At 44.5% G+C, this 17,991-nt stretch overlaps 1 long non-coding RNA gene across 1 annotated transcript in view; it reads left to right on the top strand.

Moving 5' to 3' along the window:
• The window catches only part of LOC123281218 (uncharacterized), a 65,424-nt gene extending 59,535 nt beyond the window's left edge, over nt 1-5,889 (top strand). Inside the window, exons 2-3 of the long non-coding RNA XR_011498469.1 lie at nt 527-687; nt 2,133-5,889. This is a non-coding gene — a long non-coding RNA (uncharacterized lncRNA). The remainder of the gene's footprint in view (nt 1-526; nt 688-2,132) is intronic.
• The last annotated feature ends 12,102 nt before the right edge of the window (nt 5,890-17,991 follow it).

The following is a 17,991-nucleotide window of genomic DNA, read 5'->3' as shown; positions in this document are numbered from 1 at the left end:
AACTAACAAGTGCAGAACAATTCCCTAAGACCAGAGGTTGGAGAGAAGAGAAGAAGGGGGAGTGACAGATAGGGGTCAGGGAGACCAGAGCCTTTTAATTTTCATGTATGATTGACTGAACACCTGCTCTGAGCCACCTCTGCTCCAGGACTGAACTCTACCTGCTCCGAGGGTCAGAGCTGGGGTCTTAGTGGGGACCAACCACACAGCCCTGAAGCTGAGCCGCCTGTGATGGGTAGCCAGGTAACTCTGGTGAAATGACATAGCTGCACTGCCTGCCCATCTATGAAATAATAGAATTGCACGTTCCTCACAGAGTTGTGGTGAGAATTAAATAAAACAATATGTTAAATGCCTAGAATAGGGCCTGGAACCTAATATGGGCTAGTGAGTATTAGCTGTTCCTGGTCCAGTTTTCTTCATCATTACTGAGTGGAGGGGGACAGTCACACAGAGCTGGGGTAGCAGTCAAATGCTCCCCAGGCATTTGAGTCTGTGTCCAATGACCTGCACCTCCTCCCCGTAGGAGCCCTCCAGGATCCCACCTTCTTCTTCCATGCCACCACCACGAACATCATCTACTCACTTGTCTTTGGAAAATGCTTCTCGTACAGAGATCCTGAGTTCCTGCGGCTCCTGGACTTGTTCTACCAGTCTTTTGTGCTCCTCAGCTCCTTCTCCAGCCACGTAAGGGAAAGGCTGAGGGACAATGGGGATGAGGGGCCATCCATGGCAGGGTATAGGGTTGATCTGATTTGGGGGCCCAGAAATGCAGCTTAGGGCTGGAAGAAGGGCAGAGAAAACAGAGAGAGACAGGGACAGAGAACTGGAGGGAGGGGGACACGGTGAGAATGGGACTGAGAGACTAAGAGAAAGACAGGGAAGTGATGAGGAGGCCGAAATAGAGAGAGACTAAGGAATGAGGGCTTGGAAGAGAGAGGAGAGAAGAAGGGAGGAAAAGAGAGAGGACAGAGAGAAAACAAGACAAAGAAGGACAGAGAAGAAGAGATTCTGCAAGAGACAGTTGAAAAGAGTGCATGTGTGTGTCTGTGTGTATGTGTGAGAGAAAGGGAGAGAGACAGAGAGTGAGTCAGACTTTGAGGCTCTCCGCTCTTCTGTCCCTGCCTCCTCTGAATCTTTCTCTGTCTTTGTCAAAGCCCCTCACTTAAAGAAATTCAAAGATACATGAATATAAGAAACGGCATTTCTTCATTATTCCCATTTCTCCTCCTTCTTTCTGTTTTTTAAAGATTTCTCCTAGATTCATAAAGGAATATGCCCCTCTTGAAAACAATATAATAAAACTTCTCTTTCTTGACTAATCTGAAAATACCCCTATTGTATACTAATTTAAAAAAATTAAACTGAAGAACAGCCTGGCTATCATTCATCACCAAGTAAGTGTCAGATTCACAGGTAGGACTGTTACAAATCTGGAATGGGGCCCAGAGTGAGTATTTGCAACAAGCCCAACAGGTGGTTCAATTTTCTCCTCCCACAGAATATGTGGAGAGAGAAAAGTGTGGAATGAGATCCACCAAAAAGTTAACAGTTGTTATCTACAGAGGGAGGGATTAAGAAGCAACTTTATGTTGATATGTTTCTGCATTTTTGGGAATTATTTGTAACAAGTTAGGTATTACATTTATCATCGGACAAAACAATATAAGAAAGCTCCAAAATAAATACATAGTCCTAAGTTGACAGTAGGCTCATCTTGTGTAAAGATCGTGTTATCAATGCCTGACACAGCAACGGAGATGCAAGAGTTGCCAACAACTCTTTGAGAGAGAGGTTTGAGCAAAACAGATAAACAGCTGAGGTAGGCAATGGAAGCCCAGAGAGATGATAAGGAGAGACACACAGAGATAAGAAGAGATGGAAAGGAGAGATGGAGAGGTGGGACAGAGACCAAGAAAAAGACATGAGGATGATGGAGTAAGATGCAGAAAGAGAAAAATGTCAGAATAACAGATCAAAGGAGACACAGTCTCAGCGAGGGACTCAGAGAGAGAGAGAGAGTGGGAGGCAGATTCTTCTCAGAGGTATTTGGGCCCAGCAGGGCTTCCCCTCCTTGTGACCAGCTCTCTCAGCCCCAGGAGGACCTCACAGCCCCTTCTCTCCTGCCTCAGGTGTTCCAGCTCTTCTTGGACTTCCTGCAGTACTTTCCTGGCACACACAGGAAAGTCTACAAAAACCCGATGGAAATCAATGCCTTCACTAGCCGCAGTGTGGAGGAGGACCGTGAAACCCTGGATCCCAGCAACCCCTGGGACTTCATCAATACCTACCTGCTCCACATGGACAAAGTGGGGTTTGAGAGAGGAGAGTTGGAGGGGAGGGAGGAGAGGGAGGAAAATTTTGGGGTGAGAAGAAGTGAGGGAAAGACGGGCAGGGAAGAACAGACACTTGAGGAAGGGAGCTAGGAAAAGGGAGGGGAGATGTGGGAAGGAGCAGAGAGGGAGATGAAAGGAAGGAAAAAGTAGGGAGGAGAGAGAGAGATACTGAAAATACAGGACAAGGAGTAAAAATACAGCAACAGGTGAAAAGACCAAAAATGGGCAGAAAGAGTCTGGGAGAGGAAGAGAGATAAACACACCAAAGAGATGGAGAGAGAGATTGAAACAGTTCCAGACAGAGTGAAGAGAGACTAAGAGAGACAGATAGAGATATATGGTTGGACACACAGAGGATAGAAAAAAGTAAAATGAGCCAGACGGTATGAGAGACCCAGAAACAGGCGGTGGGCACCCCAAGAGACGTGTGTATTGCAAGGCTCCTTCCTCTCCTGACGTGAGCCCTATCTCTCTGGACCCAGGAGAAATCAAACCCAAACAGTGAGTTCCGCCAGCAGAACCTCATCATCACTGTGCTCTCGCTCTTCTTCGCGGGCATGGAGACTGCAAACACCACTCTCTGCAATGGATTCTTGATCATGCTCAAATACCCCCCCAAAACAGGTGGGCAGGCTTGAGATAGACAATCGAGGGGGGTCTTCTGACCGCTTTTGGAAGTGCAGAAGTGAGGTTAGGTGTCCTTCGTCAACAAGAGAGGGCGTCTTCCCCTCTTATACCTAGAGCACTGCAGATTTTGAAGGATCCCCCAACCAGGCCAGCCCTTTTGGTGGATGGATGGATGAAGGAAGTGTCAATCTGTTCTCCCACTATTTTCTCTAATCAATTAAAGATCAACTCATCCATCCATCCATCTATCCATCCTTCCATCCATCCATCCATTCATTGGTCTGTCCTTTTATTCATTAATTAACCTGTATCCTCAGATTCTTTTACCATTGATTTATTCAAAACCAATCAGTTCCATTCTTTATCTGGATTAATTGATTCCTCTGTTGATCCTCTGGAACAGTGATTAACTGAATGAACTATTTGGCATTGATTCATTCATGCATCTGTCTCTCCTTCTATGAGCTAGGTTCCATTCCTTCATCCTTCCATCAGTCAGTCTTTCAATTCATCCTTTATCCATCTATTCCTTCATTTATCCATTTAATAATTCACTCATTTATTCATCCTTGATTTATTTATCATTCAATCATCCATCCATTTTACTCTCTTTTTTACTCATTCCATCACTAATTTATTCATTCACTTATTCCTCCATATATCTGGCCATTCATCCATTCATGTGATTTATTTGTCTATGGAACATTTATTAATTAAGGATTCTCTAATTTACCTATTGATTGATATGTAAATACATATATACCTTCACTAGTGTTCTTCTATTCAGCAGTCTTTCCATTCACAAATTGATCCACTGGTTGACTGATTTATGTATTGATTTATTTATCCAGTTGTTCATAGGTTAATAGGTCTATTTCACTGTTATATTCCTGAGGAACTAGCACAGTGCCTCATCAATCATGCAAACACAGTAAATAGTGGTTTATTTTTCTACTCATCTTGGAGAATTTTGACAAGTTCATAGCCTAGAGTAAGTAATCTGAAATTCTATTCAAAATGTGGTGCATGTGGATTTGTGTGTGTCTGTGTTTACTTGTGCATGTGGGGAGAGAATCCACAACATTCATTAGATTTCAATTGGCGAGTATTCTTGTTTTCTTTCTCCCTCCTCCCCTCCACGCCAAGCTGATTTCTCTGGGGGGGGGGGGTGTGTGTCAATAATTTAACCCTTTTCTAGAGGTATTCCTTGGCTCAGTGGCCCATAGAGCAGTGTCCATGCTGAAATGCCTCTATGAAAGGAAGTTCATTGGTCCCCCTCTTCTGTGCAGAGAGAGTCCACAAGGAGATTGATCAGGTGATTGGCTCCCATTGCTCTCCAGCCCTTGATGACCAAACCAGAATGCCATACACTGATGCAGCCATTCATGAGATTCAGAGATTCTTGGACCTCCTCCCTATGAGTGTGCCCCATGTTGTCACTAAAGACATTCACTTCCACAGGTACCTCATCCCCAAGGTAAGGCCAGCGTGTCTCCCACACCTGTTTGGGGTGTGCATCCTGGGTTCTCTTAATCTGAAAACTTGACCTCCTTTTGGTTTTATCACCAGGGCCCTCTCTTTTGTTTTTGGAGGTGGAGTGGGGAAGGGAATGACAATATCTTTGACCTTGTGACCCTCTCTCAGGGCACTGAAGTGTATCCAATCCTGAGCTCTGCTCTCCATGACTCACGTTACTTTGAAAAACCAGATGCCTTCAACCCTGACCACTTTCTGGATGCCAGTGGGGCACTGAAGGAGAATGAAGCTTTTATCCCCTTCTCCACAGATAAGGTGGACCTGCACTCCCTTTCCCAGACACCAGAGTGCAGGTGCCATCCTCTCCTCAAGACTATCAAGGAAAGGTCTTTGTTTAGTGAGCAGTGAGTATATACCAGTTGCTTTACCTGCACTAACCCACTCCAGTATTACTACAACCCTAGAGGGGGCTTGAGAAGTAAGATCTTGTCCTGAAGACACATCTTGGTAAGCTGGACTCTAGACAAGTATTTTAACCTTTCCACATCTCGGTATAAAATATCTGTTGAGCATTACTCTGAGCCGAATGCTCTACTGGAGCTGAAGATAATACATTGGACAAATCACATAGAGACATAGTTCCTGCCCCAAGAAATTTACAGTCTAGCAGGGGAGATGAGTGTTCATCATATGGTCACAAAATAATATCTAATTAAATGAATCAATGCTTCCCCTGTGCTTAGTACTGCTTGACACTAAGTTAGTTCTCATAGAGGTAATTATTATGATTATGATTAATCATAATTATGAGCAGTGCTCTAAAGGGTGCTTTGACAGCACAAAGTAGGAGGTACTGACAACTCTTGGTAGGTTGGTGAGGAAAGGCTTACCTGAAGCACAGGCTTCTAAGCTAAGAGCTCATGGGTGAGCATCAACCGGCTGCTAGATTCCAGAAGGGGATATGGATGCAGAGCTCAGCTGAAGGGCCTTGAGTGTTGGGGGTAGTTTGGATTTATCCTGCTGATGCTGGGGAACCAGGGAGAGTCTTGACATGTTCTGGCATGTCTCTAACCCCGTTCTCCACTCTTTGGCCCAGAGTCCTCATCATTTGGTAGAAAGGCAAGACTGGAGAAACAAGTCCCTAGTCTTGAGTTCCATCAGTGACTCCAGTGACTCAGGACCCTGGCTCTGGCCAGTGCAATGGCCTCCTCCCTCATTTCACCTTAAGTGAGAGTTGGGAGCCATGTGGTGGGGTGAAGGACAATTCCTTCATTTACTTGTCCTGTCCTATGTTTAGAGACAGGCTGAGAGGTGGAGAAATAAGGACAGAGACAGAGAGACAAGGATAGAGTGAGTGAAAAACAGAGAAGAACAGAGAGAGACACAGAGGGAGATAGAGACAGGGGAGATAGTGGTGGAAAAAGACAGAGAGTGGATGTGAGACAATAGAGAGAGGAGGAGAGAGAGAGCAAGAGAAGGATAAGGAGGGAGGAGGAGAAAATAGAGGAGGAAGGAAACAGGGAAGAGGGAAAGAAACAGAAAAGAGAAAGATAAAAAAGAGAATGATGTAACGGGAGATGAAGAAATAGTAAAGGGGAGAAAAGGGATCGGTAGAGGGAGATGACAAATGAGATGGAGTGAATTGCAGATAGAATCAGATCCAAATAGACATAGACAGGGAGGTAAATAAGATGAAATACAGCAGAAAAAAGGAGAAAAGAAGAGAGACAGAGAAACAGTGTCTGATAGGAGGTATAGACAGAGAAAAAGACCGAGGCTGGCTGCCTTTGGCAGAGAGAAAGACAAGCCAAACCAAAAACGTGTTAGAGCCAAAGGGACATCAAGGTGTGTCCAAATAGACACACCTCCCCAGGGATGGGGAGGATGAGGTGGGAGGGAAAGAACAGGAATCAGGCTGTTCTGGAAGGAGCTGGGTTGCAGAACAAGTTGAAAGAGAAGAACCAGCCCAGAGCTCTGCCCCGAGCATCTCTGAGCTAGTGTCTCCTGACTTCTGGATGTGCCAGAAACACGTGGACCCTTCCCCTGATCACTCCACACAGGCACAATGTCTATCAACTAGAAAGGTCTAGAAAATGACTGGAAACCCATCCTTGACATGACCTTCTAGGGTTGTCAGCTTGCCAATTAAGGTCTATGGAGGTAAAGGAGGAGGTTCTCAGTGTCTTTGCCTGAATTTTTGGCTCCCTTTGTCCTGATTTCTCTCCAAGCCAGTGGTTTATAACTTTGAGGGAGGGGGACCTTACACCGCTGAGAATCTGATGGAAGCCATTGACTCCCCTCTCGAGTTCATCATTCGTATTCACAATCTCATATACGATTTGGGGATTTTTCAGAACTCTTGAAGCACCTGGCTCTCTGGCTGAGACAAGAAGACATCCCAGAGATAGACAAACATATGCAGTGCCAGAGACATCCCCCCCCACACACCAGAAAGAAACACAAAGCACTAACAACATTTATGGGATCCTTAATACCGGCCAGAATAAAACTCTATTGTAAGAATTTTTACAAATATTAATTTCCTTAAGCTCACAATAACCCTATGAGATAGGTACCATTCTCCCCATATTAGAAATGAAGGATGTTAAAAATGTTATGCAAGAAATATGCCCAAACCTACATGTGGAGGCAAACACACACACCCCCGCCCCCACACCCAGAAGTGGGTCCTTAGATTCTGTGGGGTCACCGAACCCTTTGGAAATCTAACAGAAGCTACAAACTCTCTCCTAGAAAAATGTGCAAGGCACGTCCACTCAAAGATTTGTACCTGGATTCACAGACTTTGGGAACCCCTTAAAAATCCACCCTCAGTTGCAGATTAAAGATCAATCCCATGCAAATCTGTTGCAATGGAAACAGGTGTCTGGGCTTTGGGATATGACACAGCAAAGAATGTGCACCTACCCTGTGCTCAAGTTGGTGATCCTCTGTGCCCATAGGGAAGCACATTTGCCTTGGCAAAGGCATTGATCACATTGAATTATTCCTCTTCTTCACCACCACCCTTCAGAGAACTTCTCCATGGCCAGTCCCATGGCCCCTGAGGACATTGATCTCACACCCCAGGAGAGTGGTGTGGGCAAAATACCCCCGATGTACCAGATCAGCTTCCTGCCCTGCCCTGCCAGGGCTGAGGAAGGTGGTTGAAGGATTCCAGGGTCATGAAGTATCCTCACCTCTGCAGAGAATGGTCCCTGACTCCCTCCATGTCTTCCTTCCTCTGAGAGACCTAATGCAAGCCTGTATCCTTACCCCTCCTTGGTTTCCACCTCCTTGGGAAAGTCTCTGTTGTCTCACCTCCTTCCATCATGCCACACATCTTCTAAAGATTCAAGGAGGTGTTTCCTTTCTTCTGTTAATAGAATTCCAGAGGTGGTATATGTATAGAAATGGAGGATAAAAGGGGAAACTTGGCGCAGGATATCTGCAGTTCCACTTCCCAAGCCAGAGCTCACCCTGATGACTTCTCCCTTCCTCAGAACAGCCACACCCTCCACTTATCAGCTGCTTCTGCTCCATGATTTGTGCATACATGACTGTGCTTGAATCCTCTTCTTCTTAGCCCCCTGTGGTGGGCACAGTGATCATGCCCATTTTACAGACAAGTAAACAGAGGCAGGGCAGTGGTATCAGTTGTCTGAGGTCTTTCTGAGGTCACATGGCTAGTGAGTGGAGGGGCACGATTCACACTCTGTCTGTCTGGCTCTAAAACTCAAACTCTTCACCACAGCTCCTTCTCCCTCCATATATATTTAAAAATTAAATATAAAACTCACATAACATAAAATAAACCATTTGAAAGTGTATAATTTAGTGGCACTTGGTTCATTCACAATGTTGTGTACCCACCACGACTATCTAGTTCCAAATATTTTCATCACCCTGGGAGGAAACCCTGTACCCATTAGCAGACACTCCCCATTCCCCCTTCCCCTGAGCTCCTGGTGACCATCAGTCTGCTTTCTGTCTCTGTGGATTTGCGTATTCTGGATATTTCATGTAAACAGAATCACACAATGTGTGATCTTTTGTGTCTGTCCTCTTTCACTCAGCATGATATTTTTGAGGCTCAACCCCATTGTAGACCATAATTGTATGCCACCTTCATCTTCCTGTATCCTCATTCTTATTGTGTCTCCCACTACTTCCCTTTATGAAAGGACCTCCTTTGCTCATGGCCCCTGAGCTGTGTGATTCTAAACTGGTGACATGAATTCCTTTATATTCTCCTTCAAGTCCCCTGAGACTCAAATAAACATGCAAGGGCTGATGTCCTGGGTCAGGTGGTGATCCCTGCCATTTTAGGTGTGACCCACTTATTGTTAGGTCACTAGGGGTCTTTCCAGAAGGTGAGAACCTCTCCTTCACCTCAGTGCCAGTTCCATGAAGGCAAAGCCACTGTCTTATTCATCTCTGTACTCTCAGCACCTGGAAGAGTGGTTGGCATATGACAGGTGTTCAAAATATTTGCACAGGAATGACTGACTGACTGAATGAATGGCTAAATCAGGTAACCCTCAAATCCACCCAATGTGGTACTAGGCCTCCCCTATAAGACCATGCTTTCGTCTCCATATCTCCCTCTCCTCTGATGCCCAGACTAAACCCCTGTGCCCAAAGGACACAAGGTGCCCCAATTCTGAACGCCAGCTACTGTCAATCACTCATGCTGCAATGCCACCCCTCCTTTGACAAAACCGGCTGAGCGTCACCTTTGCAGTGCAACCAGCCTAAACCCAGCCTCACAATTTCCACAGTTGGCACCACCATCCTTCCTTGAGGGAGGTGCTCTCTGTCCGAGGTCATTGCCTACTACACCTCTGGCCAGCCAGGGGCAATGGGAAGGAGGCCTTAGGACCCAAACAAGATGCTAAACTCCTTGTCTGTGCAGCCCCTTCCACCTGTAGGCTTCTTATTGCGTCTGGAGAGTTACCTGGAATCTACCATGGTACATTCCAGGCATCCCCTTCCCCCAAAACCACGGAAATAAAACAAGAAACAACAGAGTTACTTGCCTTTTAAGAGAGACAGTAGGAGGGAAGGCAGGCACAAGGAGGATCATGGCGTTCCTGGCCATCCTGCTCCTCAGTCATCCTCACTGGCCTCTTGCTACTATGCGGCCACCCCACCTCCCGTGGCCACCTCCAAAATATTCCTGGGTAACATTTTACAACCAAAGCACAAAGTCTTTCTCAAGTCCCTGCAGGCTGTGAGATGGGGAGGGCAAAAGAGTGGAGAGCAGGAGGGGTTGGACAGGAAACAGCTCAGAGGCAGCAAGATAGTTGAGAGTCAAACTTTGGGTGGGGCTTGGCAGGCCAGCTTGGGGATGGTCTTCTTCCAACCACAACCTGGCCTGACTTGCCCACTAGAGAAGCTTCTGGAGTTCCTATGAGATGGAATGGAGGGAAGGTAAAATGGAGGGAGAAATTCTGATAGACTTGAGGCTTTGAGCTGTGGTCCCATGGGGATTGGGAGGGAGCGGTCCTAGAGCTCAGATATGGGGAGTCTGTGTAATTCTTAAACTCCAAAGCTGGGACGGTTTGTGGAAAAGCCAAGAGAGAAGGACACTTGGGGTGAGGGCATACATGGGAGACTTGAAGGAGGCCATGGATTTCAAGTCTCTCTTCTTCCCTGATGAGGCTGCAGTTAGTGATGTTTTGGCTACCCTGGAAGGTGTGATCCAGGTGTGAGCATTGAGGCATTTCTCGTGAGCTAGAGAGTATTATCTGCACCTGCCTCCACAGCTGCTGGAGAAATACGGGGATGTCTTCACGATCTACCTGGGGCCCTGGCCAGCCATCATCCTGTGTGGGTACGAGACAGTGAGGGAGGCAGAGGCTTTTTCTGGCTGAGGTCATATCACCACATGTGACCACATCTTCCAGGGAACTGGTGAGTGGAGGATGAAAGTGGGGACTGGGGAGAGGATGAGGGAATACACTATGCCTTTTCCCAGCCTTCCTTGCTTGCTGAACCAATCAGGTGTGATCTTTACCAATGGAAATTCTTGGAAGGCCCTTTGACAATTCTGTCAGGCCACCTTGAGGATGGGGAATTGGAGTATGGAGGAGAGAAACAAAGACAAGGCTCAGTGTCTGGTGGAGGAACTGCAGAAATCCCAGGGTGAGCCCTGGGCCTGTGCTGAAGGGTGGAGAGGCAGGCAGGGGGTGGGTGAGATGGGGACAGAGAGGGAGCAAAAGAACATGACAGATGGAGAAAGACCCAGGCACAGAGACAGATGGATGCAGAGACAGATGCAGAGAGAGAGACGAGATGGAGACAGAGATAGAAATAGAGGAAGAGGATGAGGATGACAGAGTGAGGTAGGGACTGGGAAGAAGAGGGAGAGGCAGAGAAAGCAGACAGAGAAACAGAAAGCAGAGAGAGAGAGACAGCAAGACAGAGACAAACTGAAGACACTAACAAAGATCTACCCAGAAGCAGAAACTGCAAGGAAAAGACTTAGAAAGAAAAAAGTAAAAATAGAAATACATCAGGGGGGACATAGAGTGTCAGTGAGGCCAAGGAGAGGGACCACAAAGAGGGCATGAAAAGAGTGAGCACAGAGAAGAAGGGGCTGAGGCTCCAAGAAGGAGTCAGGGACAAGACCAGAGAAAGACACAGGGCCATCAAGAAAGTCAGATCCAGACAGAGACGGAGAAAAACAACAAGAGATACAGAGTGGGAGACTCCCAGAAAGAAAAGTGAGGTGCAGAGACCCAGTGAAAGCTAGGCTGGCCAGCGGCAGAGAAAGAAACCAGACAGCCCAAGATGACACCAGCAAGGTCAGAGCCACCCAGAAGGGCAATTCAGGGACCCTCATGACAGACCTTACATCCCCAGGGGCATATCTGGATCCCACCTTCCTCTTTCACTCCACAATGGCCAACATCATCTGCTCCAGCATCTTTGGTGAGCGCTTTATTTACCAGGGTACCAGATTCTTACAGCTGCTAAATTCGCTGAATGAAATCTTCACCATTCTCAGCTGTGTCTATAGCCAGGGAGGCCAGAGATATCACTGTGGCCAGGAATTGAGGTGAGTGGACCCTGGGAAGGAATCAGATGCTTTCTGTCCTGAACACCAAAGCAAGATGTCCTCAAGAGTTCAGGCTTCTGTGCACACATGTCAACACCTGCACCTCCCCAGGTGAGGTGATGGATCAGTTTAGGGGTAAGAATAAGACCTCCAACATGGGTGGACTATGAGAGAAGAAACCTCAGCAGATGTAAGAGCAGGGTGCAGCTGTTCATGCCCCACTGAGTGTGTGTGTATGAGTGTGTATGTGTGTGTGTCTGCTCAGCTAGCACCCACATTCCCCAAGTCCATGTGGTGAATGGTGCCTTTCAGATGTTTCTGTTGTGCAGTGCACAACATCAACACCAATAACAAAAGCCCAGAGAGTACAACAGGTTCTGGGGCATTCCTTGCTTCCCTGGGGGTGTTTAAACTCCTATCTGTCCTTTTGAAACTCTTTCCTGGCACACACACTCACTTGTACAGAAACATTCAAGAAATGAAAGATGTTATCACAGAGAACATGGAGAGGCACAAATGCTGGAAACATTGAGAGAAACCAGGAAATACTGGACCCCAGTACCTCAAAGGACTTCACTCATTCCTTCCTTTTACGCATAGATAAGGCAAGGACAAAGCTACATTGGGGGTGAGTGGGAAAGGGAGTGATGGACACACTACTGCCACTGAGCTCATGTGTTTGGGTACGATGTATGTGTTGTTTAAATATTGAAATAGCTCACTATGAGTTAGTAACAGTGACCCTGGCCCAACCCCACTGCCCACTATTCCTTCCTCAGCCTCCCCAGGTTTCCCTCCTGGAAAGCCTGTTAAGAGGTAACAACTAAAGAGTTAACATCTGGCCCAACAGGGGGCTTCTGAGATCCTGCTCACCCCTTCCATTTTTTTTTAATTATGTTTTTGAGGTCACATTTGTTTATAACATTGTGTAAATTTCAGGTGCATATTATTATATTTCAACTTCTGTATAGACTGCATCTTGTTCACCACCACAAGTCTAGTTTCCGTTGGTCACCATACATATGTACCCCATTAGCCCTTTCACCCTTCCCCTGCCCTCTTCCCCTTTGGTAACCACCAATCTGTTCTCTGTATCTATGTGTTTGTTTATCTTCCACAAACAATTGAAATCACATGGTATTTGTCTTTCTTGGTCTGTGTTATTTCGCTTAGCATAATACCCTCAAGGTCTGTCCATAATTGTCACAAATGGCATGATTTTGTCTTTTTAAATGGCTGAGTAGTATTCCATTCTCTCTATATAACACATCTTTATCCATTCATCCATTGATGGACACATATTTTGTTTCCAATCTTGGCTATTGTGAATAATGCTCCTATGAACATTTTTGAATTGGTGTTCTCATGTTCTTTGTATAAAGACCCAAAAGCAGAATAGGTGGATCACATGGTATCTCTATTTTTAATTTTTTGAGAAATCTCCATACTGTTTTCCACAGTGGCCACACCAGTTTGTATTCCCAACAGAAGTATTTGAGGGTTCCGTTTTCTCCACATCCTCTTCAATGCATGTTATTTCTTGTCTTCTTAATAATTTTCATTGTGATGGGTGTGATATGATATCTCATTGTGGTTTTGATTTACATTTCCCAAATAATTCGTGATGTTGAATATCTTTTGCCTGTTGGCCATCTGTATATCTTCTTTGGAAAAATGTCTGTTCATATCCTCTGCCCATTTTTTCATCAGGTTGTTGGCTTTTTTTGTTGTTGAGTTGTATGAGTTTTTATATATTTTGGAAATTAACCCGTTGTCAGATATACAGTTTGCAAATATTTTCTCCCTGTGGTGGGTTGTCTTTTCATTTTGTTGATGGTTTCCTTTGCCTTGCAGAAGCTTTTTAGTCTGACATAGTCCCTTTTGTTTATTTTTTCTTTAGTTTCCCTTGCCTGAGGAGTCCCCTCCCATTCTGATTCCTCAGAGACCCATATCTGTTCTGATTGGTCAGAGCCCCATGTCTGTTATGACTAGTCACAGCCCATGTCTGTTCTCATTGGTTGGAGGCTGATGTCTGTTCTGATTGGTCTGGTAAGACTCATACAAGTTGTTAAATATCTTCAATATTACCTCTGGATATACAGCTGCAAGAGCCAATCAGGAAAGCAAAGGCACCAAAGGACAGAGAAGATAATAACAAAAAATTAATCCCTAAGTTTATTGACCACTTACATACATAATTTCAAAACAACCCTAGGGGATGAACTGAGGCATCACCTCAGATGTTAAGAGAGGTTAAGTTCCTTGCTCAAGGGCACACAGCTAGTAAATGGTAGGGCCTGAGCTTGATTCCAGTCAGTTTGGCCCCAGAGCCCACCCTTTTGCTCCTTTGTTTCCCTTGAATAGAAAAAAAAGGATATAGGGAAAAAGAAAAACCAGCACAGAGTAACAAGAGAGTGAGTGAAGAGAAAAGAAGATCCAGAAACTAAAATGGATGCAAGAGGAGGCATCAAGGATTGTCCATTGCTACCCTCATGAATGCTCTGATCCTGAGAGAGTTCCACCATAAGAATAATGTCCATACCTTGCTCTCGCTGTTCTTCACTGGCATGGAGACCTCCAGAACCACTCTCCTACGTGCTTCTTCTCCTTCTTAAGAACCCAGATGTCTTAGGTTAGCTGGGCTTATGGTTGGTGGAGGCCAGATAGCTGTGGGTCTCTGAGGCCATGCTGGAAGGGGCTGGGTGATGGATGAAGACAGACAACTTCTGTCCTGATCAGTGTGAAAAAAATCCATCCCGTAGGGATCTGTAACTTATAATGAAGCTTTGCTGCTGACAGAGCTCTTTGAAGTTGACAAGGTACTTCACAGTTTGCAAAATGCTTTTCATTCAATGAAGCACCCTCTGGTTTAGGAGGTACTCTTGTGCTTATGAAATATTTTGGAATTTGCAAAAACACTTGGGAGGTTGTAAGGTTCTTTATGGTTTACAAAGCATGCTCCAGTCACAAAGCATTATCATTCACAGGACATTTTGCAGTCTACAAAAGCAGGTGGCTCTTGACAGAACACTTTGAGGATGGCAAAGAACTTAACTATTTGGAGTATATTGCTGGTTTACAGCTAATTAAAAAGGCTCTCAATTGGTTCTCTTTTGGATGGTCTGCAGATCAGACTTTCGGAAAGTTTCATCTCATCAAAAATGTTTATTTTAGAGATAATGAATTTACATCGGAACTGACTTATCCAAGATCATATAGCAAATCAGGGAGACAGAAGGACAAGTCCTCAGTTGCAGCTACAATGCATTTTTAGTTTTTTTTTTTTTTAAAAAGGTGCCTTAAGTGTTGAATGAATTTCGACCCAACCACCCTTACCCAAATTATCCCTCTCATAACTACAGTGGAAACATCAGACAAGACTTTTTGACAAAGAAGCCATCAACTTTCTTTCTTGATACTTTCATTGAGCAGGAAAAATAACCCAATGCTCTAGTAAACAATTCATAAGACTTTCCTCCAAGTCTGCAGGTCATTTTTTTGGTGACTTGGCTAAGCCCACTGTTATAGGCATTAATTGACCTTCTTCCAACCCTCACCATTCTTAGAGAAAATCTAGGAGACAGTGATTGGCCCACACCATCTCCCAGCCCTTTAAGGTCAGGCAAAAATGCCTTATACAGATGACATGATTCACAAGATTGAGAGATTCAGTGACTTCATCCCCACAGGTGTCCCATACTCTGTCATCAAGGACACTGATTTCTGGGATATCATCTCCTTAAGGTGAGACCAGCAGGACCACAGAATCTTGGATGGAAGGTGCTGTCTGCCTGCAGTCTTATACTCCGTGTCTCTGGCTGTTGGACTGAAATGAGAACTTTTATTTCCAGGTTTATATGTGAGGGAGAGGGATTTTAGAAATATAGAAAATTTCTCTCCCTTCTCTCTGTCTTATGTTTTACCTTTATTAGATGTTAGATTTTCTGAAAAAAGTACCATTTACTTAGTGAAACTTGTTATACAATAGAGCTTTTTTTCCTTTGTGAGGAAGTTTGGCCCTGAGCTAATATCTGTTGCCAATCTTCCTCTTTTTGCTTGAGGAAGAGTGCTGCTGAGCTAACATCTGTGCCAATATTCCTCTATTTTATGTGGGATGCCAGCACAGCATGGCTTGATGAGCAGTGCTAGGTCTGCACCTGGGATCTGAACCTGCAAATCCCGGGTTGCAGAAGCTGAGCATGTGAACTTAAGAAGTAAGCCACGGGGCTGGCCCCCAAAATAGAGCTTTTTTAAAAAAACTATTTTATCGTGTCTCCTACTTTCCTCCTTCAGGAGAAGGCATTCACAATTTGATGTTTCTCCTTCCACACTTTCTTTGAATTATATGAACATATACCTCATATATACACATATACAAAAAGATCGGGTCATACTGTATCTATCACTTTGGAACTTGTGTGTACAGTGTGCATGTCTCCTTCCCCTCCTGTCTTTATGTTCATGCTAATACAATTTTAAACTTGTTTTTATTTTGTGTCTGTGTCTGGCTTTCATTTTATAATATGAGTATGCTGTTGATATAATTTCAGGTCAATGCCTATGGTTCTAATTCATTTTTTCCATGGTTGCAAATGTTCCTGAGTATAGATGTACATAGGGGTGATACTCACAATATCTAACATCCAATAGGCACCACCCATAAGATTGTATTCCAGCCCTTGTGCAGGAATCGGTTCCTTGGAGGCCTCCACTGAGCCAGATGTGACCTTTTTAGTTGATGGACCGTGAGGAAGTCCAAAGGGTCATTGAGAAGAAGGGTAAGGGTGGTCGCTGGAGATTCCTGGAGAGCTCTGGACAGCATGTTAACCAGAAGGGGCAGAATTATCTCAACTCATTATTTTGGCAATTATTTTATCCACCAACTGTAGACCATACAGTGGGTAAAGCTTATTATCACCTGTGGGTGTACCATCATTGATTCAGCTCCTCCTTGTTGATGGTCATTTGGATCCTCTTGGCTTTGATGCCCTCTTAGGACACTACTGTGTTCGCTATCCTGAGCTCTGTCTTCCAAGCCTCAGGACACTTTGAGAAGCCACACACCTTCCACCATGGCCGTTTCCTGGATGCAGAGGGCAACTTCAGGAAGCAGGAAGCTTCATTCCATTCTCCATGGGTAAGTGGTGCCCTGTCCACATTATGAAAATGCCTGCTCACCTCCTCTTCTATGTGTGATTTTTCTCCCTTTGTCCAACCGCAAACAGTGGGTGAACATTTTGATAAATATGAGGATTATGAAGGAAAGAGAAAGCAAGACATCTACAGACACAAAGATATTGTGAGGGGGATGAGAGAGAGGAGGTATGATGGGGAGAAATTTGGAGACTAAGTCAGTGATGGAGATAACATGAAAGACAATGACACATACATGCACATGCATACACAATAGACACACAAATCATCCATTATAAGCACCTGCGATGAGCCAAGAATTGGGAAAGCTATTTTTAGATTTTTTTTCAAAATAAAAATAACTTTATTTTTTCTAATTTTTATACAAACAAGGAAGTAAAGTTGTAAGTGAAAATCACCTGCAATTCCCCACCAAAGTCATATCTGTTAATGCTGTGGAAGATGTCCTTCCAAATTTTTTATTAAATATGTTTACATACACCAAGGTAGGTGATGGGTGGATGGATAGATAGACAGGTGATAGATAGATAGATGGTACATAGATAGACAGATAAGTAGATGATGATGATGATGATGATGATGATAGATAGATAGATAGATAGATAGACAGATAGATGATAGGGAGGTAGATCAAGGAAAGGGAGGAGGGAAAAAAGAGAACAGAAGGGAAGAAAAAAGAAGGAAATTTCAATGATTTATTTTTGTGAACCAATTGTTAAAATCCAAGCACCACACTAGGGTGCAGCCCAGGAAGCACTTATGGCACAAAAATTTGGGGATTCCTCACTCTCAGTGTTGTGCAAGTGCCCTGATCCATTCACCTACCAAATAATTCAAATTTTAGCCACTGGCTTGTAATTTATCTTATGCTAAAATTTTAATTCTCCTTAAATCTCTTTCTGGCATATTTATATTTTGGTGTATTTTGCCACAGGTTCTTCCTTTTTTAGAAATTTCAATAGCATTTGGTGTTGAGAATTCTCTAATATCTTTTCAGCTCCTGACCAGGTGATCAAATTGTTTTTCTCCTTTGACCTGTTAAAAAAATAGTAGATATCCTAGTGTTGAGTCAGGCACTCTCTTGTAGAGCTGGAGCAAGAGAGGCCCAGAGGGGAGGGGTTGACCAAGGCTCCATAGGAAGCCATGGTCTATGTTATTCAGGGCAGGTTAGGCTGTGATAAACAACTTGAATACCTCAGCAGCTTAAAACCTAAAAGTTGACCTTCACATGGGGATGGTTTCAAGATGGCAGTGTAGGCAGACTCTGAACTCATCTCCTCCCATAGACACAATGAATTTATGACTGCTCTTGGAACAATTACCCCTAAGAGAGAA

This window comes from Equus asinus, chromosome 26 (genome assembly GCF_041296235.1).
Source record: "Equus asinus isolate D_3611 breed Donkey chromosome 26, EquAss-T2T_v2, whole genome shotgun sequence".
Lineage (NCBI taxonomy): Eukaryota > Metazoa > Chordata > Mammalia > Perissodactyla > Equidae > Equus > Equus asinus.
Note: the sequence above shows the minus strand (reverse complement) of the source record. Positions and strands in the feature narration are given on the sequence as shown.